The sequence below is a fragment of the Brienomyrus brachyistius genome, chromosome 25, assembly GCF_023856365.1.
Source record: "Brienomyrus brachyistius isolate T26 chromosome 25, BBRACH_0.4, whole genome shotgun sequence".
Taxonomy (NCBI): domain Eukaryota; kingdom Metazoa; phylum Chordata; class Actinopteri; order Osteoglossiformes; family Mormyridae; genus Brienomyrus; species Brienomyrus brachyistius.
The window spans coordinates 1,561,688-1,585,176 of NC_064557.1; the positions used below are offsets into that span (position 1 = coordinate 1,561,688).

Sequence of the window (23,489 nt, forward strand, 5' to 3'; positions counted from 1 at the left end):
ACTTGTGGTTTGGCCAGACCGGTCTTGCTAACTTGCCTTCCAGTAATAAACTAGGGGCGCAATGAATCATAGGATTGGTCATGTTTGGCAAGGATTCAACCGATGTATCCTTGATATTTGGGGTGGAACGAGATTTTTATGATCTTTTTATGATTTTTTTATGATCTTTTCTTGAGTTTTCATACTGGTCTTCGGTGGAAGTTGGGGTAAAACGGGTAATCGAGAACACAAGTACAGTCAAGTACACAAATTGGGATTCACCCACTGTGTGGAATTGAAATACTGCTGAAAAGATTGCGTGGGACCCATTGTCCTCAGGATTTGGGTCTGGTGGTCTGCATGTATTTGAATTTTTCAGAATAAATATTAACCGCTGATGAAGCCCGGCCCATTGGGGTTCTGTGTCGTCAGCGTGACTCAGAGTCGGCTTTAAACGGCCCATCTTATGGAATGTGTGCCTGATTGTTTCCTAGAACGAGGCAGCCAGTGTCGACCCCCCCCCTCCCCCCCCCCCTGCTGGATGCTGCCGGAGGCTCTGTGATGAACTAACCCTCCATGATGGGCAGACGGCATTCTGGGAGCTCCTACCCCATCGAGACTTCTGGTACGTTCCATCTCCGTTCCCACCAGCCTGAAGCTTGTGTGTGTGTGTGTGTGTGTGTGTGTGTGTGTGTGTGTGTGTGTGTGTGTGTGTGTGTGTGTGTTTAATGAGGCATTCATATGTTAGGTTGTGCATGCATGCATGTGTGTAATTATTACATTGTGGGGACCAGATTTTCCCCACGATCTGATAAAATCTTGTAACTTTTACCTTTGGGAACATTTTTCTGGTCCCCACAAGGTTAACCTCAGTTTCATAAAAAAAAAAAAAATCTGTGACTGCAATCAAAAGACTAATGAAAGCCAAAAATCTTGTACTTATTACTTATGATTAAGGTTAGGGCTGGGTGGGGGTTAGGGTGTCGTGACTGGAGTCTCTGTCATATCTCCAAGGTACTGATTGTCCCTGGGGGTGGGGGGTTTGGTTTCTGCCCGTCTTCCTGAGTAACTGTCCCCCCTGCTCGTACCATGGAGTAGTCTGTTCGGTTTTTGGAAACGTAAAGCCGGTTAAACATGGACCATTTCCACTGGACTACCAAGCGCATCAAGTGCAGATTTTCGATTCCATAGACTTGCTGTTGGCACGTTTCGCCGTTTGGACTTTGCATATAAGGAAGCAGGTGGTTGTTTCCCTGAAACTGGGCTTTAAAAATGCAGTGGACAACAAATGGAGGAAAGGAAATGAGAAGAGACAGGCAGGACTCCAGACTAGATATTTGCATTGGCTGTGCCTGACTTTTCCGAATTATTCACAGAGCCTTTAGCTCCACAGTAATACATTTTAAGGTTACCTTATTTGGGCATTTCCCATACTCATTGATCAGATCAGGCAGTTTTATTATTATCATTAGAAACTTTTATTGGATTATTAATGTATATTTACCTCAATAGTGGTAGTAGGCGTTAATAAAATAGGCCTACATGAATGAATGCTTTTAAAAAGGTCTTTTTTTATTAATTATTATAAAAAAATTGTTTACATTTGGTTTTATAATGTTTTATTAGACTTTTATTAGATTTATATAGCCTATATTTAGCTTGACGATTGCGAAGGTTTTTAAAAAGGTGTTTGGGTTATGTGTAATATAATTAGGCTTAGGTCTGCAATTAAATGCGTACATTAAAAAAGCATAATTAGATTTACCAAGGTAATAATTATAATCTTGCAGGTTAAGCAGACGTATAGCTACTAAAGTAAATATACAATTATAATAAATACAACACATCACTGTCGAGTTAAATTATTCATTAGCAATTATTGATAACATTAATAATCGAATAAAACATGTTGATAATACTATCAAGCTTAATGTAAGCATTTTTCTAATTAATTAAAATATACCTTTTCAAAACGTTCATAAATGTGTAGTTTCAGAAAGACCCTTTTCTGCCTTTGATTCCCTCTGACCCCAAGAAAACACAAAACTGATAAACCTGCGACATGTTAGCCAATCCAGTGCGACCAAGGAAAATATGTACTTGCACACGATGGATTTTTGGTCGCACTCCGGAGAACTGAAAGAGGAGTATGAACTTGGGAAGGAGGGATACACGTATTTATGAACAGGCAGATGATTAGACGGCTCGTCAGTCATCATTAGTTGATATGAGCTCAAGTTTTATTCAGCACAATAAGGAGAAGTGTGTTCGGTCGTGATGACCTCGAGGATCCATTTATGCTTTGCGTTGGAAGATGGTTGGATCATTTATTCAGTTCTACCTCCTACCAGTATGACTGTTGTAGCTGTGAATGTGGAGACTGACCTGCAAACCTTATTTTCCCGCTCTTTCTTTTCCCCTCAGTGGACCCCTCATCAGCCATGATGTCAGTGGACATGGCCAATCGCAATGGCCCGCTGGCCACACCGCCCAGCTCCCTCAGCTTACGCTCCTCCCACAACCAGCTGCTCAGCTGTGACGTCCTCAAGCAGGGCTCGGCCACGCTCCCCAAGTGTCGCATGAAGTACGCGTTGACTAGCCTCCAGAGCGCCATGGGTCTGGGCGAGGCTGAGCCGCCGCCCACCTCCAGCAGCTCCTCCAATCCCAAGCTGGCCAAGAACGGGGCGAACCAGATGCGCAAGGCCGCCGAACAGCAGGACTGCAACAAGAACGTCGACAACGGGAATGACGCCGAGGATACCGCCGTCATCTCTGAGGGCAAGGAGAACCGGGCCCCGCCCAGGAGGTCCAAGAGCTTTCTGGAGTACTATGGAGACGACCATGCCGGCCAGGAGCGTAATGCCAACGTTCCCCAAAGCCAACATGAGCTTCCTACGCCCCCCAAGCAGCCCAGTCCCCGAGGATGTCACCCTGCTGTCGGAGGCCTCCTCTTTGTCTTCCTCATCTTCTGCCTCCGAAACCAAGAAGGACCGGCCCAGGACAGGGGCCAAGACGGACTGTGCCCTGAACCGCATCCAGAACCTGGCGCCGAGCGACGAGGACTCAAGCTGGACCACACTGTCCCAGGACAGCGCCTCTCTCAGCTCCCCAGAGGAAGCAGGTGAGCGGCGCGCATCGCGACGAAGACGAGTTCTAATGTCTGAACGGTTCTGGTGTGCATGAGCTGGTTTTCAAAGAGTTGCAGGGCGCCCCCGTCTGTATGCCTGGTGGTATTGCGTGGGAGGGGCGGAGAACGGCATAATGCTGATAATAAGACTGTGAGCGTGAGCGCCACCTTGGGGATTCCCGGGGCTTCCTCACGTTGCCAGAGAAACCTGTGCTGACCTGGATCTACTCTCGGGGAGTGTAATGGTGCCGGTCCATGCCAGCGCAGTCAGAGGGGGTGGCGGCATCAGCTGCCTGACATGCAGTTGGCCGACTGCGAACGTTCCAGGTGTCGCCCCCCCCCCCCAGGCAGTGCCATCTGGGGGAAACCCAGCCCTTGGCGAGACTCGCGACTTCTCCTGTCTTACTCCTAGGCTCATAAACGTGCCCATAGCAGCTGGAGAAAGTAACGCGGGAGGCTCTTTTCTCCAGAATCCGGGCCTTATCCATCGCAGAGCTTCCTGTCTTCCTGTACGATAAGCGCTGTGGTATCGCGGTCGATAATAGAACATGATACAACTGGGGATCTGGCCGCGAGGTTTTAAACAATGTATCGCGTTACCTTGGAGCAGCGCTGTGGTGTCACCTCAAGGTCCAGAATGTCCTCCGCGATGCTCGGCTCCCTTCTGCTCGCTGCGTCTTTCGGATGCTTGAGCTGCTGCACGGTGAACACAGTGACCGTCCTCTGCATCGATCTGTCAGTGCTTCTCAAACCAGCCCCTCGGGGACCCAAAATAAGGTTCATGTTTTTGCTGCCCTCCCAGCTCCCAGCCAGTCTGGAGCACCCAATACCTGGGATCTGGGAGGGAGCAAAAATGTAGACGCTCTGGGGGTCCCTGAGGATAAGAAACACCTATAGCTGAATTTAGCTGTAATGCTCCGAATGGATGTTAGTGCTGTTCATTTCTGTCGGGCTATTTATTGTCTTCCATTAAAAAGCATCGTTTACTGCAAAAACGCACAGGCACGTGAGTTTTCTGCAGGTTATCAAAATGTAACCCCTGACCCGTGGTAGCCCTCACCGGGTCAGTCCGTGCCCGTTAATCTGATCTGTTGAATAATCTGAGCACTAAACAGTCGTTCAGGGCTGATGTCAGGTTCGGAACCCTGGCACTGAAGAAAGAGGGTTCGTATTAAGCTGGAATAAAGGTGTTTAGATTGAGGGAGCAGGATGTGTCTGTTTGTTCGATCTGGGCTTCAAAAGGGAGACAGTGGAATGGAGGAGCAGTCATTGTTGGTGTCCTCCTCCTGTCAGCTAGAAAAGCTGTATCTGTTTCATATCTAACATCACCACATGTCCCAGGTAGCCTGCTGAATATGTGCTGGGGGTTGTCAGTGTTCTCATGTAGTTGTCCGGGCGACGGTCGCATTTTAATGAAGGCTGAGGGTAACACGCAAGGCCGGCGGCTCCGTAGCTTTCGCATCGACAGGTCGCTTGGGAACAGATACGGTGTGATCTCCTTGCAGGTGTGCAGAAACGCTCACATGCTTTGTGTGCAAAAAAAACGTAAGAATCGTGTTTGGGGGGGGGGGGGGGGCAGGTTGTTTTTGGCTCAGCAGGCAGGACTAATGCCCGTGATCGGAAGGATGTTGGTTTGCATCCAGAATCCCATGCTCAGCAGAGTATGTAGCCACATTTCCGTTTGGATCTTCAGGAAAAGGTTTACGCCTCCCACCCCCCCTCTCCCAAATGCTCCAAGGGTGCTTTATGATTGGCCGACCCTGGGCTTAGACCCCTGCTTCACTCTCACCTCCATATGTGTGTTTGCGCAAGATGATATATCCGAAAAACACATCCCAGCGTACCGGTTCTCACACTTGCACAAAAGCCGAATTAAGCTTCATTTCATACCCAGGATACCCAGCCGTCTGCAGTGGGACATGTTTTATAGCCGTTAAATGGTGGGATGATTGTGTCACTTATTGGTGGGTTTGTGTCTCATTTGCTGGTTTGAGTCCCGTGTCAGAGTGAGACTAAAATGCGAGATACACCCCCCCGGGTGAAATCGATGGGGGTAGGGAGCAGCCAGTGGGCTCTGAGATAAGCGGGGGGGCCCTTCAGCGGAGACGTCCGGTCCCTGGCGAGTGTCTGCGCAGTGAAGCAGCGAGCAGCAAAGCCAGAGGGAAAGAGTTCCTGCTGGGAAGTAGACGGACGGATTTGCCGTCGTCTTGCCGGCTGCCGTTCCTCCTGTGTAAAACGCGGAGGTATTTTTGGCTGATGAGATTTCGAAATTGTGTCAGCCTGGTCTTAGGGGTAGGGTTAGGCCTGAACTGTCCCCCCCCGCCCCACTGCTGTTGGGGATCCAGAGAGTAGCGGAGGTGAAGGACACCCAAGTCGAGAGGCCCCCCTGTAAACGCCTGTGAGTGATCTGAAGCTTGAGCCAAAATGGCTGCTGGCAGGCATGTGGGGGAGTGTGGCACTGTAGCTGTGTGTAACTGTCTGTGTCCATGTCACTGCATACCTGTGTCATCTGCGTATCTGTGTCACTGCGTATCTGTGTCCCTTTGTCACTGTCACTTTATGGACCAACTCTCCCCCCCCCCCCACGTTGCCTGTTCTCTGCTCTGATGCCATCAGCGAGCTGATGTCATGCCTCGGTGATACGAGTGACCGAATCCGGGGGTTTACATCAGTGTGTCTACGAGGCCTGATTCCTCCGTAGCGTGAACATGCTACACGTCCGTGTCTGCAGATATCTGGAGTGACCAGTCCTACCAGACGGACCCGGACCTGCCACCAGGATGGAAGAAAATAACAGACATGGCAGGTATCTACTACTGGCACATCCCGACAGGCACCACGCAGTGGGAGCCCCCGGCCTCCCGGCACGACGGCGCCGCCCTGCAGGACACTCACAAGCCACCCAGGAGTTCGCTGACACCGTCCCCCACCCCTGAGAACGACGAGGTACGTTGCGGCTGGGGCTACCCAGCACCCCCCCAGTAACACCAGTACAGACCCTCACTATGCCCCAGTCCACCAGTGTCTGTTTCTCTTCCATTGCTGTCAGGGGCAGGGGGGTCTTATTTATTCATCCTTGGGGGGGGTGGGGGGTATCTCCTGGTTTCTGCCGACTATAGGCCCATTAGAACCGCTTGTTTTCGCACCATATTTCCTGTGAACACAGTGCTGTGTGGGTCAGCAACATGCCGGGGTCAGAAGGTCGTCGGTTCAAATCTCGTGGTCGGCAGAGTGATGTCACCGTTGGGCCCCTTGAGCCAACGCCCTTAACCGGCCAGTTGCTCCAGAGACTTTCCGACTGCTTTCTCGAGTCTGTCGTGTTTGATATGTAAATAAAAACCGACGCAGAAGACGGTGCATGCCGTTTTTTCACTCTCCCCCGCGTGTGTAGAAGGGCTCGTCCCTCTCTCCTTGCTCTGACCTCTTGCATGTGATCCCACTCCCCCCAGGTGCTTGCTCAGGCGGACGTGTTTTTTGAGGCGCCTCTGGCCACAGGGGGCGCTGTCTCGGGCAGCTCGGAGGAGCTCGGGGTGCTGTCCTCCACCCGACGTGTCCCCTGCCCTCCCGCGGCTTCGTCAATAGCTGCTATTTCGTGAGTATCCGCCCCTCCCCACCCGTCGAACCCGACCTCCACCTCACCCATTACCTGTAACCTCTCATCAGATGAGTGGGGGGTGCAAGGTCGCCCCCTTCAGGTTGGGGAAGTCAGCGAGGTGCATTCAGGGCCTGTTTACCTTCGTGTTCTTGTTCACGGTTAAGAGAGTAACCGGTTACTTGCCAAATGTCGAAATGTTTCGCTGTGTGGCAGCTGGAGATCACTGCAGCCAACAGACCGCGCAGCATCACCGCGTCTTGCCTGGTGGTGCAGTTTTTATGTGGTGTCATAGGGGGCGCTATGGTCCACAGTCCTGCTTGTCCCAAGCTTTTACATGAGCTGGTTCTTTTGCTTTGAGTTCCAGTTTCTTCTGGATTGGCCCGCCATGCATGATTTATTTCATTTATCGAGCTTTTCGATTGGCCCGATATGTCGCAGCTGGGCGGGTGATGGACCTGTTCCTCAGTCCCTTTGACACCAACCGGCTGGATCTTCGGGGCCTGGGCCAGGTTTGACCGTGGGCCTGTAAGCCAGGTGCTGAGTGGCCGGCGGCCTAGACATGCATGTGTTTAACATGCCCCCGTTTGCCCCTACAGCCTCGGACCTCATCGCTCCAGGTCACAGAGGGGCAGGAAGGCCACGTGGACCTTCCACTGGAGCATGATGGGAAGGTGAGCATCACACTTGGCTCCGCCTGCCGCCTCCTGTCTGTCACACCACTCCCGGATGCGACCCGCGGCCGACCGGCTCAGGGGGGCGCCTTGTTGATCTCTGACCTGGTCACGTGCTGCAAAGGACCTTCAGACCTTCAGTCTCGTTAGTTATCCAGCTGCTGACGGCCCATCCAATTGAGCAGTGTGGGAGGAGCCTGCTAACCGCCATGTCTTGTCTCTCTCCCCCCCTTCCTTGCCCGCCCTCCGTCTACACGAATGACTGTGTAGAAACTGCCGTGGAGTGATTTCGCGGTGCTGAGTGGGGGAAAGATTGATAGTGAGGTTTGGAAGGCAAGTATCTGTGTCCACATTGGCGAGTGCGTGCCCCCGCCCGCCACCAGCACGCGCATGTACCGCTGCTTTCCCATCAGCCCCTGCTCACCGCCGCTGCTCACGTCCCCCATTCCTTCCTTCCGAAAATGGCTGACAGTGAGCGCTTGGTCGGCGTAACGTCATTGGAGGCCCCCTCTCTTTTTCTATCATTCTTTTTCTCTATTTTTGTGTCTTTCCTCCCGGTCTTTTTTCTGCCTTTTTCTTTGCCATTCTTTCTCTTTGTCTTTTCTTCCTTTCTTTCTGTGTTTCTCTGGTCTTTTTTTCTCTCTTTCTGCCTGCCTGTCTTGCCTTTCTTTGTCTTTTTCTGTTTTTGTCTTTCTCTTTCCCTCTGTCTTTCTGTTTTCCTTTCTTTCTGCCTGCCTGACTCTTTTTCTTTCTCTTTCCTTCTGTCCGCCCTTTCTTTTTCTCTTTCTGTCTAACTTTCCCTTTTTCTTTCTCTTTCTCTGTCTGCCTGCCTGTCTTTCTCTATGTCTGCCTGTCTTTCTCTATGTCTGCCTGTCTTCCTCTCTCTCCCTTCCATTACGAGTAAGCTTAGTGCCTCAGTTTGAGCTGTGTTCCTGTCACTGACGGATCCTTTTTTGTGTTTCGCTGGGCATGTTATTTTGCCCATGTAACACGCTTCACTGTGGGGGGGGGGGGGGGGGTGGCAGCTCTGGGCCAGCCCATGCATGTGGGGCTTGTGGGAAGGAAGAGGCAGCGTGGTATCGAGCTACAGGGGTGGCTGGGAGGCGCCGACCATGCTGTCGGTCCTGTGGGGGGGTGGGGCATGGAGGAGCCTTCTATGAACCCGGCTGCTGCTGTCTCTGTAGGACCTGCAGGAGGCGACAGTGAACCCTGACCCCAGCCTGAAGGAGTTTGAGGGAGCCACCCCTGCGCTACGCCTCCCTGAAGCTGAGGTGCGCCTCCCCGTGGAACATGCCCCCCCCCCCCCCCTCCACAGGAAGGAGGCTGTTTATTCGTTAGCAGGAAATCCCTTTGACTTCCTGAACATCAGAGGCTGGCTAATGGTTCTGCTGGGAAACAGGCAGTGGCTGTGGTGGGGCGGCTTCTGCAGCCCAGAATATCTCCGCTCTGCTTTCAGGCTATGTGGCTGCCTTCTGGGGACTGGAGGGGGGAAGGGGGGGGGGTGACACTGGCCCTCTTTCAGGGTGGGGGCCGTTAATCAGGCTACAGTGCACTGCAACGTGTCATTCTGCTTCTAGCTGTGGGGCTTCATCACTTTGATGTGCAGTTTAGCTGTCTTGGCAGAGGGGTGGGGGGGTCATTTTTCCTATTAAACCTGTTAGCCTCCCCATGAGTACATCCGGACTGCTTTGATGAATGAACACCTTCGGATCCGGCCTGAACCATCACGGGCGGGGGGGGGCAGTCTTGTGGTGGTAGGCGCAGTTTCAGAGCTAATGCTAAAGCTAACACTTGACCCGGCTGTGTGTCCCCTTGCAGAACCCCCCCACAGGCCGACGAGGAGCCCAGAAGCAGCACCAACAGCGAGCCAGGGGCCAAGGTGAGTCCCCGGCCCACAGACGCCTGCTCCCAATAAACAGGGCAAACAGGGCCCGCGTGCTTTTTAATCTCCATCAGATATTGCTTTTCCTGTGTGCACATCATCCCTCCCGCAGCCACTTATCTTGTTTATTGCTGTGTTGCTTTGCTTCTGGGACGTCAACCCTGGAAAGTTTGTCACCACTGCCACCTGCTGTTCAGTTGTAGAACTACACTTGAGCAGGTAGTTCATACCCACTCCAGGAATGTTTTTTTTTTTTTGTTGTTTGTTTTATATTTTTGTCCACCCAGAAGTGGCTCCCAGATGGACGTCAGGTGGATGAAACATGGCTTATATGTCGAAACTGGAAACATTTGATGGTTTAATATCCAGAGGCTTAAAAGTGAGATGCGTTTCCAACGTTAATGGGGGCATGCTTCTTTTTTTTTTACGTTCCGAATGTCTGATTGTAGGGCTCAGAGGTGAAGTGTGTGTGTGTGTGTGTGTGTGTGTGTGTGTGTGTGTGTGTGTGTATGTGTGTATGTGTGTGTCCCTGTGTGTGTGTGTGAGAGAGAGAGAGATCTGGTGCTCAGATATCTTACTCAGAGCCCATAAACTGATCTCAGGTCAGGGCCCAGTGGGGGTGGTATGGCCTGGTAACCAAAGAACCAGCAGAGAACAGGAGTGAGATTCCCAATGCGTGTCGCCAATGAAACAGATAAAAGAGGAGGGGTGTCTTATCACCACCTCATTGTTTGTGTCTGTAATTATGCTGGGGGGGTTTTCAGAGGGGGGTTGTCCTCTCGTCCTGCATGTCGCTCTGAGATGAACGTCCTCCATCGCCCCGCTTGCTGATTGGCCGCCACCCCTAGTATTTTCTAGAATTTGGGAGCGCGGCCCCATTTCCCATATCGCCATGCATTTCGTGAAGCGGCTCTCCGGTCTGAAATTCGGGGAGATATGAGAGATCGTCAAACAAACGTTTCGACGGCCTGTGGAGTGAATTCACATTAACTTATTTATCAGATGCATTTATCCAAAGAGACTGGCAGCATATGGAACGGTTACAATTTATGTGCGCACCCTAGGATTTGAACCCACAACGTTTGTGTTGCTGGCATAATGCTCCACCTGTTGTAGAATGTACAATTCATTGCAGCTGGGGTCTTAAAGCATCGTTTTTTTTTGTTTTTTTTTTAAAGTGCTTGATAAATGTCATTAATTTCACATGACGAATCGCTCGTCTCGCAGACTGCCATTTGGTAAGCCAGAAAAACGGCACCGTCGTCGTTGGCAGACTGAAGCAGCATTAAAAATTTCATCGCTGCCTCCTCGTGTGACTCATTCCTGCAGTCCACCCACCTCTCCTCTGAGGGCCCCTCGCTGAAATATTGAACAGGCTTTATGTGCAGGCAGCAAGGGAGACGGGACTCACGTGCCATACCGAGGCCCCCTGCTGGCTGGCACGTGCGACTGCGGCTCCTCCCCTCAGGACAGACAGACTGACAGCTGTCGAAAGTCATTCAAGCGGGCTGTAGTGAGCTGTAGTAATGGCCTGTAGGTTGCCGCAGCAGCCCATAGCCTTCGTTGCCAACGCATTAGCCGTTGGTGTTTTGTAAGGCTCAGCCAATGGTATTCTGGCCACATTCATTAGCATCATCTGTTAGCTGCAGTAGGATCTGTCATTAACTCGGCGTCACGAATCCGGTTGACATATAGGTTTGTTATTTCACTCCACCTCACAGACGGTTTACGTTTTTGGCAAAAGAAGATTCTTTGTGCCCAGGTTATTCAGAAAACAGTAGCGGCAGACTGTGTAGTTGGAGGTGTAATGTTACACTCAGCGGCATGTATCTCAGGGTGTGCGTCTGCGATCGTTTGCTCCTGTCTGAGCGTGTTCGTGACTGCGTTCTTGTGCGAGCATTTACAGGGTAAAAGGAATTTACCGCTCTGCACGAATAACAACGGGCTGACCATGGCCTGGATCTGCGCGATCCACAATGGCCAGGAGGGGGCGCCTCTCTTAAATTACCTACATTGAAGATTAGAAGGCACTTTGAGCTCTGAAGGGCGTTACAACTGAGTGGGGTCTGCAACTGTGCCCACTTGGGTGCACTGGGGTGTTAACCATATCTAGGTATGATGCCTGTGGGGTCGGGGGGGGGGGTGCCTGCCTGCCTGCCTGCTTGCCTGCTCTGCCTCTGAGTGTTTAAAGAGGCAGTAATGGATGGGCTTGCCCCCCTTAATGGATTCTGCACAGTCATGGGGCTGGGTGGCCTGTCAGTGTAAATGGGACGAACCTAAAGGGCAGACAGCCTGCCTGCAGTCGTCCCTGTGTGCAACAACGCCGCAGGGTGCGTGCGTGCGTGCGTGGCTGCCTTGCCGCATGGCCGCATTTCCTGCATGTCACCGGCTGATGTCTGCTGGATGCTGGCAGGATGCCCTGTCCAAAGCCTCGGGCGGTGCCGCCTGTCCCATTTCTCAGACAGAGTCGTCACCCCTCCTGATCGCCGTATGGTTCGCGCCAGTGTCCCCTTCGGCGCAGGTGTGGTACACTCCGACAGAGAGCCATTGCGGTCTGGGGGAGCATGGCGAGGGGAGATTGGAACCTGAGCCGCAGTTTGTCTGTGGACAAGGACATCAAGCATTTTCAGAATAGTGGGGAATTACAGCATCAGTGTGTCAAACCGGGTCACTAATCTCACATACGGGTAGATAAATAATCGGTTGCTTAAATGCTACAGCTCTTAGTTTGGGACTTAAATTCACATCCTATGTTTTTGTTTTTATCCGTATACATTTACAGGGCAGGGTCAGCCAGGCCGTGCAGCAACTGGGGTTAACGACTTTGCTCGGGAGACCAATGTTGGCATCACTCTGACCATAGGATTCAAACCTGCATCCATCCGTTCATGGGGACAGCGCAGTAACTCAGCCACGCACTGCTCCCTGTTTTGGACTTGTCGCCAGTGCCCCAAAAATCTACTATGTTCCACGATGTGATTCTACAGCTCCGCCAATAACATCTTTGTCATGGCCTGCCTGACTGGCTTGCTGCACGAATGGTGCTGTGATCTTGACATTGCGGCACCCTTAGCAGTTAGCTAGCAGGCGTCTGCGTATAACCCTGGGGCCGCTACACCAGCTACCACCAGCAGGTGGGGCCACACATACGTGGTTCCAGCGTAAAAGCGCCCTGGTACCCAGTGAGCGGTCTTGCCATGAGCTGTGACAAAGGCAACAGGGGTGGTAGCCAATAAGGAGCTTGTATCCAGTCCCACAAGCAGGGGTGATTGTAGGATTTTTTTTTAAGGTGGGGGGGGGGGGTATAATGCGTACATAGGGGCCAAACTTATCATTAGCCAGGTGAAATGTTTTCTTTCAATGAGTGACAGGCAAAAGGGCCCGTAGGGGGTTTCAGCTCAGGCCAGTGGCCCCGCCCCTATATACGCCCCTGCCCCATCAGGGTGCAGCACCACAGGCTGCATGCTGATCACTGGCGCTCTCCCCCCCCCCCCCCCCCCCCCCAGTGCTTCGCCGTGCGCTCCCTGGGCTGGGTGGAGATGGCCGAAGATGATCTGGCTCCGGGCAAGAGCAGCGTGGCTGTGAACAACTGCATCCGGCAGCTGTCCTACTGCAAGAATGACATCCGGGACACCGTGGGCATCTGGGGGGAGGTGAGTGGGAATCCGGAGAGAGGGGACTTTTTCTGGGGGACTCAGTCACATCTGAGTACAGCAAAACTGTGCTATTACACAAAGAGTTTGTGTGCCCGCTTGTTTAACGAATGGCTGGTTATGATGCCTAATTCATCTCAGGTTGCAAAGGCCAAAGATCAGATACATTCCAATTCACATGGAAATTACACTGTGCATAGCAGTCGCTGCTTAATACAACTGATGATAGAGGTGCATTGTGGGTTATTGCGAGACATCAGTTCCACTCCGGGTGTGCTAATATGACTTGGGGAACAAGGCCAGAAAAATCGGGTGGCACTTAGTTCCAACAGATGCTGAGGGCTGGCATCTCTGACCTTTCTGAGCGATGCTTTTTGGGAAGAAGCGGGCAAACCGCAGTAGGCTGTGACAGGACAGACTGTCTGGTCCTTGGAGGTCCTTGTGGGGGGAGAAAGCCGGATGAAAATGTTCAGCCAACCCTGTGTCACCGTGATCTGCTGTTTAATAAGATATGACAGTAGAGCTCGTCCCCATGTCTCTGAATAATATATCAAACTCAAACCAGCTAATTCTTAATGAGAGGGGCAGGACATCTTTAATTCACTGAGACTGGGATTCTTGTCAGATTGTGTTTTATTCATCACCCTAAATGACCTTTGACAGAAGTCGGTAAAGCTCTTGGTAGAAGTTCTTACTGAACATGACAGGGCCAGTCAGGGCAGAGGCATCCGGTGCTGAACGGAGAAGATCCGCTCGCGCTGATGGAGTCGGTGTACGTGGGGAGGTGCTGTGGTGAGCCCCCCCCCCCCCCCCCCCAAGCCGTATTTCTGTCCTCCTCAGCGCCAGTGTCTCTCTCGCTCAGGGTAAGGACATGTACTTGATCCTGGAGAACAACTTGCTGAACCTGGTGGACCCCATGGACCGCAGCACCCTGCATGCCCAGCTCATCGCCAGCATCCGCGTCTGGGGCGTGGGGCCGCGACAACGGCAGGTAGGTGTGCAGGGTGGGGCGGCTCGCCGGCGCCAGTTCTTTTCCCCATTGTCGGGGTCCGTAGAGTATCCTCGGCCTTTAAAACGCGGGGGGCTATAAACATTGTTATTGACTTTCTCCTCGTCCTCCAAGTTTGATCTTGAATTTCCTGTTTGGCGATCAGAATGATGCGTTGCCGTTAAATGTGCACAGCGTGGTGTCGGGGTGGCCGTTGCAGACCAGACCGTGATGTTTAAATGAAACAGCTGATTAGTATTCCTGGTTTTACGCGGTGATGTTTCCCTGATGTCCCGTGTGCTGCCCGCATGCTCGTGCTCCCGTGCGAGAGGCTGAAATGCACCTCGTTATCCGCAGGTTCGTTAATTACTTGCTAACGGGGGCCACGCCCATTTCCCACTGCCCCCCCCCTCCCCACATCCTCTGGCTATGTGTTGTCCGGTGCCACCTTACATCTTTTAACGGCCTCGTGTCATTAGCCCGAGGACGTGTGTGTTTTTCTGGGGCAAGGGGGGGCGTGTCCTCATGCTGTCACCTGACCAGCTCGCTCTATAAGGACCCCATCCATAACTCCATCCACCCGTCTCCCATCCGGGGCAGGCAGTGTGGCCCCAGGAGGCCCCTCGAAGCACTGGCTCACAGCGGGGGATTCCCTGCACGAGCTGCCAGCCCATCACAATACACTCCTCTAAAGGAGCCCAAAATGAATGATTGATGATGTGAAGATGTGTTTATAAAAGATGGACCCTTTAATACGCCCAGTGGCGCTTTCCGGTCTCCTGCACCTTTCTGCGTTATTTTATTGACAGGTACAGCCATGTGTGGGCTTGCTTATGGGGACACCCCCGTGGAGGATTCTGACCTGTAAAGTATGTTTTCAGGCCCCGGAGTCCGATCACTCAAGGAGAGACTGTAACTGTAGCCTTGTTTTAGCTTGTAGTCTCTGCTGTAGTGTGGTGTGCAGTACAGAGTTGTGTCCACCAGGGGGCGTTCTTGCTAACTATTTACTATACGTACAACTGGGCTTTTATGTTTGGATACAAGTTGTTCACTCTTAATGCTAAAACTTCGCATCCATTCCTGAATTTCACTTAGAGGGGAAATTGTAGTCATATCCAGATTATTTTAGCAGTGTTCACCATTGGCTTAAGATGCCGCTTAATATTATTAAATACAATAACCCCGAATCAGGTGTAGACTCTTAAGCAGACGGCAAGCTGCTTAAGAGAGAGAGAAATTTATAAATTAACTTTAAGTTAGTGAAATAGCATGTTAACTAGCTGGGTTTATAACCCGGATGACAAAGATGCCCCCTGTATATGATAGAGGTTATGTCTGTGTCGCGGGACGGTCCAGCCAATCGTGGGAGGTGATCCGGTGTCACCTGACCACAAAGCCAGCCCAGTTTCTTCACATAGAGACAGTGGGCATCTGTTCCACATGTTATGCTCATCCTGGGTTTTGCCGTTTTTCTTTGTGCCACTATATTACAGTCAATATGGTCCGACGCGTAGGGAGGGAAAAAAACATCACCTCCGCTCTGATGTCCCGCTGAGGAAACATATTAAACTCTGTGTGAGAGATTCACATGCCCACTGGACGCATTTAACACGCGGTGAACGATGCATGGTCACTCCGTGGGTCACAGACCTGGGCCAGATCGCGTCCTAAGGATTCGTGTTGCTACACCCTGCTGGGGGTGATGGCCAGCAAATAAGCAGGAACATGTAATGCCCCCCCCCCCCCCCCCCCCCCCCCACTCCCCAGCTGTGATTAGTGCCCAGGCCAGATGGTTAATAAGTCTGCCACAGTGATGTCACCCCTTGAAAGAGTCCCTTCATCCCCCACAGTGCAGTGGGGACCTGCACTTCTCAGCTTCTCTGACCTGGCGCTGTGTTACTGTGGCAACAGACTTTTTTTTTTCAGGAATAAGCTCTGGTCACATGGTACCGGTGGGTCACATGGTAGACAGAAAGGACCCACCTGAGACACGAGGCCAGCTTTAGGGGTGGATCTGAGGTTCGACCGGTGCACCCAGACGGGTGCCACCCTGCTCAGTACCCAAGCCCTAATACTGCTGTTGCGGGGGGGGGGAGGGGAGAGGTGTGCTTGTAAATGAAGGGGAGGGGGCTGCATGTGTCCACTCCTCTAACCGTAGAACAATGCAGGCCATCAGGAGCTCAGCGACAGGTCACCTCAGCCTCTGGGTCACGGCAGAAGTTCTTCTCATTGGCTGGTTGAGTCGGGGGGAGGAAGCGAAGATCTTCTGTCTGTGTGTGCGAGCTGTGTGCGTGTGCGAGCTGTGTGTGTGTGCGAGCTGTGTGTGTGTGCGAGCTGTGTGTGTGTGCGAGCTGTGTGCGTGTGCGAGCTGTGTGCGTGTGTGCGAGCTGTGTGTGTGTGCGAGCTGTGTGCGTGTGCGAGCTGTGCGTGTGTGCGAGCTGTGTGTGTGTGCGAGCTGTGTGTGTGTGCGAGCTGTGTGTGTGCGAGCTGTGTGTGTGCGAGCTGTGTGTGTGTGCGAGCTGTGTGCGTGTGCGAGCTGTGCGTGTGTGCGAGCTGTGTGTGTGTGCGAGCTGTGTGTGTGTGCGAGCTGTGTGTGTGTGCGAGCTGTGTGTGTGCGAGCTGTGCGTGTGTGCGAGCTGTGTGTGTGTGCGAGCTGTGTGCGTGTGCGAGCTGTGTGTGTGTGCGAGCTGTGTGCGTGTGCGAGCTGTGTGTGTGTGTCTCTGCATGCGTGTCTGTGATCCTGCGTATCTGTGTCTCTTTGTGTTCAGCTGACACACATTCCTTAAAGACCCCACACCCCGTCTCTCCCGCATTAGAGTTTCCTCTGTCTCTCTCTCTCTCTCTCTCTCTCTCTCTTCCTCTCTCCTCTTGTCCTCCGCCTGCCGCTCTTTCCTACCCTCTCTCGGCGAAGTCAGATGCTCGATGCACTCGGGGCTTAGGTTAGCTTTGAGGAGTCATCCAGGGCAGGAGTAGGGAAGGGGGGGGCGGGGGAGGAGAGGGGACCAGAGGGGGGGGAGAGGAGGAGGAGAGGCGCACACTCGTGGGCCGGCAGAGAAGCGGCGGACACGGGGACGCAGCCGGTGCGGTGAGTATGCTGCATGCCGGCGATGCCAGGGGGGGTAGAGGAGGCGGGATCTGTCTGAGCGCCGGAGTCTCTAACCCGCTAGCTGTCGTGCATAGAGCGCACCGCTCTGTCCCTGCGCCAGACTGCCCCCAAGTTTGGTGGGGGTCTGACCAGGGTCATGCCGGGGTCGGTAGCAGGGCTGGAGACGAGTGAGCGGGCTCCATCACGCCCAGAGCATGCCGAATGTGTCCGACACGAGAGCCTTTTGGACGGGGTTCGCGATGTCAGGCACTTCTAGGTGAACCTCACTCGCTATTTTTATGTAATTAAATTTATTCGCGTCCCGCGCATGGTTACCGCAGGACTCTCGGGTCAGTGGGCGGCTGCGGTTTCTGCAGCGCGGAGGATTTAAGTTTGCGGTCGTATGCGCGGGTGAAGCGGCGTATTTGCTGCCGGAGGTGTCGGACGCCTGTGGCTTTTCTCACGTGTGTGCGGCGTGTCAGGCATCCCACGCCAGGCCGCACAGGCAGTCCTCGCTGCAGCTTCTGTCACTTTCACGCCCCCCGGTGTGAGACCGGAGGCTGAGGCACACCCGCCCCCCCCCCCTCTTAATCTCCGTCAGCCTCTTGTCACCCCCTCCCCCAGCGGCCGCCACTTCTTTTTTTTCTCCTTTCCGCTATGGCTGGGGAACAAACCAGCCCTGCTCTGTAACTGCTCCTGGGGCTTATCGCCCTGTTACCAGCCCTCTGCCGCTGGTGGCCCTTAACCTGCCCGACGCATGCAGTGCCCCACCCAACCACCAAAGTCTCGCCTCCTGAACCGTTGCCTGTTGCAGACCATCCCACTGTCGCTGCCCCTATTGGCCAGCGTTAGCATGTCGTGTCGGTAGCATATAGCATATAACAGTTTTAGCGTAGCTTCACACTTGGGCTCCACAGCCCAAGCTGCACTCTGACAGTGAGGCTCCTCCTGCCTCTTTCCCACATCTTTGATTATTAAACCCGTCAGAGCCAGCTGGTGTTTTACCAAAGCTGTGGAGAAACGCAGCTCAGGTCGTCCCAGGGACTCTGCAGCTGCTCTCCTTTAGTTTTGTCTCGCTGCCATTTTCTGTCAGCGGCTAACTGATGGTGTCCTTCAGAGAGCCCATGTCTCGAAAGACATACATCCTTCCTACATGCCTCAGTTATCCCATAAATCTCGTGACAGAACGTAACAAGGAAATAATTGTTATCCTTGAGCTCACAGAGGCAGCTGGTTATGAGTTGTTTACCGTTCCGAAACAGTCTGGATTAACAGCGTTGACTTTGCTTTGAAAGAATCAGTGTTTCGTGGATGTCAGTGGTGGATTTGGTGTGTGACGTGAGGGACGCCTTTGTGCTGAGTAGAGCGAGTCGGGCGCTTGTTCACACGCGGCATTTGCCTGCGACAGGCAGCTGAAGCGGCTCCGGCTAAATGCCACATGTGGAGCACATCTCGGGGCCCCAAGGCAACGCGGCCTCCTCACAACCAGCCGATTGTGGGAGACGAGCGATGGTGGCACAGAAACACAGAGCGTTTCAGCCCAGCTCTGTGAAGAGTGCTGACCCCTAGTGCTCATGCACACCTACTGCACTGGTTTGCCTTCACTTAGCAACCTGAGCTGCCCTGATAATCAGTTCCGTTCAATTCGGTTTTATTTGTATAGCGCATTTTCACAACGTTACATTATCTCAAAGCGCTTTACATGATCCCTGTCCAAAGTGCCCAGACAGCAAGCCAGAGGCGACAGTGGCAAAGAAAAACTCCCAGCAAGGAAGAAACTTTGGGAAGATCCAGACTCAAAGGGGGAGCCCATCCTCCAGGGGCCGGCAGAGGAAGTCAAATGAGCAAGAGAGCCCAATTCACACTGTACAAATTTTATGAAACGAGCGCTTGCTGTGAGCAGCCTGACACTTGATTTCATGCACCATGATTGAACTCTGGGTGCTAATGAACACATCCACATTAATTGATTATTTGTTTACTCCTTCATCCATCCTTCTTGTAACATCTTCTTATCCTGGTCCAGCTTGCGGGATGTTTATTCATGGTCTCCCTTCTCCTTAATGACTGATAAAACGCGCGCACATTCACCCAGAGAATGATTCACTTAGTCTTCATTAGTTAGCAGCATAAACGAACAGTTGGTGTTGCCGGCCCTGTGCATTGTGGGACATCCCCGCTGCGATTCTAAATGGCAAGCAGCACCTGAGCTAGGATGGATGTGGATCGTGGAGCGTGAGTTTGACGTGCTTTATTTTAATTTTATCTCGGCGAGGTATCAGTGACGCATGCCGTCGTTTGTCAGTTTGCGAACGAGGGACGCAGACACGCTTCCGTCTTTTGTCTTAAATTTTATCCACTTGTCCAAACACAGCTTGAGCCTTAAAAGGTCTTTCTAGCGAGAGACTAATTTGGCTGTATTCCAGAGGTCCAGTGTGCGCAGGCGTCTTTCCTTCTGCCAAGCCCTGTAGTCTCATGTGTCCCTGCTCTTTTGTACGTTACACAGCATTCCATTAGTGAAGGACCTGCAATTTACATTCAACGGTCACCATAGGCTGGTAATACCAAGTAATAGTAGCCAGGTGCGAACGCTAATAGCCAGTGGCACGGAGACGCCGCTAGCCGTGATGCCAGGTAATGTTAGCCAGGTGCTAGCACTGATGGCCAGTGACACGGGCAACCGCTAGCTGTGATACCAGGTAATATTAGCCAGGGGCTAGTGCTGATAGCCAGTAACACGGAGCAGCCACTAGCCACGATACCAGGTAATATTAGCCACGTGCTAGTGCTGATAGCCAGTAACACAGGGCAGCCATTAACATTGATACCAGGTAGTATTACCCAGGCACTAGGGCTGATAGTAAGTGACAAGAGGCAGCCGCTAGTGGTGGTGCGCGGGAATACTAGCCAGATGGTAGCACTGATAGCCAGTGACACAGGGCAGCCGTTAGCGACGATACCAGGTTGTTAGCCAGACGCTAGCTGTGATAGTCAGTGACACTGGGCCGAATCATTGGCGAGTGATATTAGTCGTCATGCACTTGCATTCTGGGAAGTTGATGTGAATGCATGTTGTACAAAGAACCTCTCCACCCCCCCTACCACCATGGATGGAGTAGGGAGTGTTATGACTCAGGGATATATCCATTTATCTCTGCTTTGGGAAGAGGGGGTGTCTTCGTGACATTTGGGGCCCCAGCCGGACCAGATCGATACCCCATAGGGACTCTGCAGGCACCGATGAGCAAGCGTGCGTAAGCAGTGGCGGGATCTTGCTGGAGAGACGCACGTGCCGAGCAATACTGTCCCTCCCCCCCGACGGTGGCTGGGCCACCGTGGGCCGCTCGGGTCAGTGAGCTCGGTGGGATGACATTACACGGCCCACTGACTGGCTCCTCTTAGTTTCACCGTTCCTGATGAATAATCGCTCTGCAGCCCTTGACGTCCGTGCGCCTTACACCCGGCAGAGCCTCCACGTTTTTGGGTGATTTGATGATGCGATTTTGCTGACCCCTAAATGGGCTCGTGTTTGTTGTTGCTGTGCAAACCCACTTCAGCTTGTAAACAGAGACGACAGCTGCGCAGGCATTTAATGAGAGCCTGACGAGGCCTGGGATGCTTGAACTGAGTGCGTCCCAGGGGCTAATATGGCCCCTTTCCAAAGCAGGGGGCCTCTCTCTCTCTCTCTCTCTCTCTCTCTCTCTCTCTCTGTCTCTGTCTCTGTGTGATGGATCATTTGCGACTGTAAAGCAGAGCGTGCCGGTGGACCAGATGCAGAGACATTCTGGTTACCGTCTCCGTAGGCAGGTGGCCTCCTTTTCCCCACATGCTGTGAGCCGCGACGCCCCCTGCCTGTGCTCACTGAATGGACCCGACCCGAGCTGCCCACCTCCCCCTCCCCAGGGGCCGTACATAAACCCTGATGGACTGACGTTGATGCCTGATCCTCAGTTCTCTGGGAAAACTATTTGGGGTTCAGCCGGCGCATGTGACCAAGATGGGCTCTACTGGCACGGGTGTGTGTGTGTTTGGGGGGCAGGGGGCTAATAAGGGCGCAGGTGGTGCCCCTCTCCTGCCACACGGCCGCACCCAAATGGCCCGGTCCGGGGGGGGGGGGGGGGGGGGGGTACCTTGCAGCCTAACCCTCGTTACTGTCTGTGTCTCTGATTTAGGGCATGGGAGTGGGGTGGGGGGTGACAGGGATGTACAACAGGATCTTTAATGCTGTTTCAGCCGTGGCCCCCCGACATGTTACAGGAATGGTACAGGTGATACAGCACTAACCTCCCCTTATCAGTAAGCAGACACCCATGTCCCCTGTCGAGGCAGCCCCCCCCCCCCCCCGTTGCCACGGCCCATACGGCCGTATTCTTTAATGACACCCCCACCCGCCCTCTCCGCATTTCCCTGCCGACGAGCTGCGATTCTGTAATTAACCTTGACTGTCCCTCTCATTCTGCCCCCCACCCCTCCCCCCACATCACATTTAAGCGAATCGAGGCTAATTAAACACAGATGGCGGCTTCGGCTGCTGGGGGAGGCGTCCGTGCCCTGAGATGGGGTCCACCTGCCACCTCGGATCCCACAGGCTGTACCCCTGTCCCTCTCACTCACTCTCGTTTTCTCTTCCCCTTTTCTCCCGCTTTCCCGGACTCAGAGAGAGGTAAAGATCCTTTATTTTCTCGTCCTTACATTTTGCCTGTGACATCATCGTCCAATGCCTGTCCATGCCGTCTGTGCTGTCCTGTCCTGTCCATGCCGTCTGTGCTGTCCTGTCCTGTCCTGTCCTGTCCTGTCCTGTCTGTGCTGTCCTGTCCATTGTCCTGGTTCACCGGCTCTTCCTCCCCGTCGCCGTTCACGCTAACTGCCTCGGTACGGACCCGCCTCCCGCCCCGCTGCCGTCCCTGTGCCATTTCCGTTGGCCGTACGAGATAGCAGAGCCTGCTGCAGCTCATCGTGTCTCCTGTCTGCCCCCCCCCCCCCCCAGATGAGCGTGTTTTATTTGCCGCCTGTATTTATTCATGATCTGCGGCAGAGTGAGCAGGGAATCCATCACTCAGGGAGATCACATGGTGCTCAGGGAGCCAACCTCTGGCACGAAAGCTCAAGGACATCGCTCTCATGACACCAGGCGTCAGAGCCGCTGACACAGCCGGCATCCCACAATGCACCAGGGCATGTCTGCCGCCCGGAGGCGCTTAAGGGAGCCGCAGGAGTTAACAGCACCTCCTCTGAGTGTTCTCTCCTCCCTCCAGGGACTTCGCGTACGTAGCCAGGGACAGAGACACCCGTATTCTAAAATGTCATGTGTTCCGGTGTGACACCCCAGCCAAAGCCATCGCCACCAGTCTGCACGAAATCTGCTCCAAGGTACGTGCTGGTCCGTCCCCAGGGGTCTGCCCGGGTGGGCTTCGGATTTCGGACCCCCCCGGATCAGGGTGCTCGCGATCCATCTTAGGCAAGAGTCCTGCTCGCGGCAGTCGGGCCGGAGAGTTTGGAGATCCGCGAATCCGCCCTTGAGCGTCCCTAATCCTTTAGGGCAGTGACCATGAACAGAGCAGCTTTGTCCAGCCCGGAACCTGAAGGCCCGGCCCTTCCCTCTGCGACCGTGTGCACTGTCTACATGATCCAATTTGGCATCTCAGTGCTGTACACAGGGGGGACGACAGGAACTAGCATAGTGATCAGGTGTAGACGACACCCCCACTAAGCTTGGCCTTCCTTTTCAAATCACCTCAGATGATAGCTTTTACATCTGCTGCAGTAGCAGGACAGGTCCATCTTTTACCATGCATGCCCCCCCCCTCCGTCTGCACCAGCCTGGGGGGGCTCCCCATGAAAGAGAGACCCCCTTAAAGCAGCATCCTTGTCCCCCACCTCGTAGGCCGTATAGCAATTTCAGCACCGCACTCCCTCCAAGGTCGTGTATGTCTGCTTTTTGGGGTGTTTTTTTAATACCTCCTAGTAGCAACGGGTACAGATTTACAGTGACAACGGAAACATTTTGATCGATAGCATCCGTGATTTATCCCCTGTCCAGTGTGGCTGAAGCCAGCCTCACCGTCCGTCTGTTCTGGGGACAGCGAGACACGAGTTGGCCATGGGGGCCCCAGGCTCAGGCACGGTCACATTGGGGTCTGCTCTGACCCCCCACACCCACATACATGTTAACCCTGGCTGCATGTCTCCCCCGTGCAGATTATGGCCGAACGCAAGAACTCCAAGGCGGCGACAGGCGGCTCGGCTCTGGACAGGATGCAAGCAACGGCCGACGTCCCCCCTGCAAGGTAGGGGGGTCACCAAGGGGGAGAAGGCGGGGGCGCAATGCATCTGTTTTGCCCTGTTGAATATTGGTAGCATATATTGTTTGTTTTTTACATTTAGATTGCAATGTTTAAAGAAAGTGCACATTAATTCAGTGTCGGTACACTACCAGTGAAGATGCAGCCTGCATGCATCCTGCAGCAAATCCGCTAATGATGTCGTTTGTAAAATAAGTCCTTACATGG

The 23,489-nt window shown here is 53.2% G+C and overlaps 1 pseudogene; it reads left to right on the forward strand.

Annotated features, from left to right (window-relative positions):
- LOC125720482 (amyloid beta precursor protein binding family B member 2-like) overlaps window positions 1-23,489 on the forward strand; it is a 49,350-nt pseudogene that overhangs the window by 20,685 nt on the left and 5,176 nt on the right.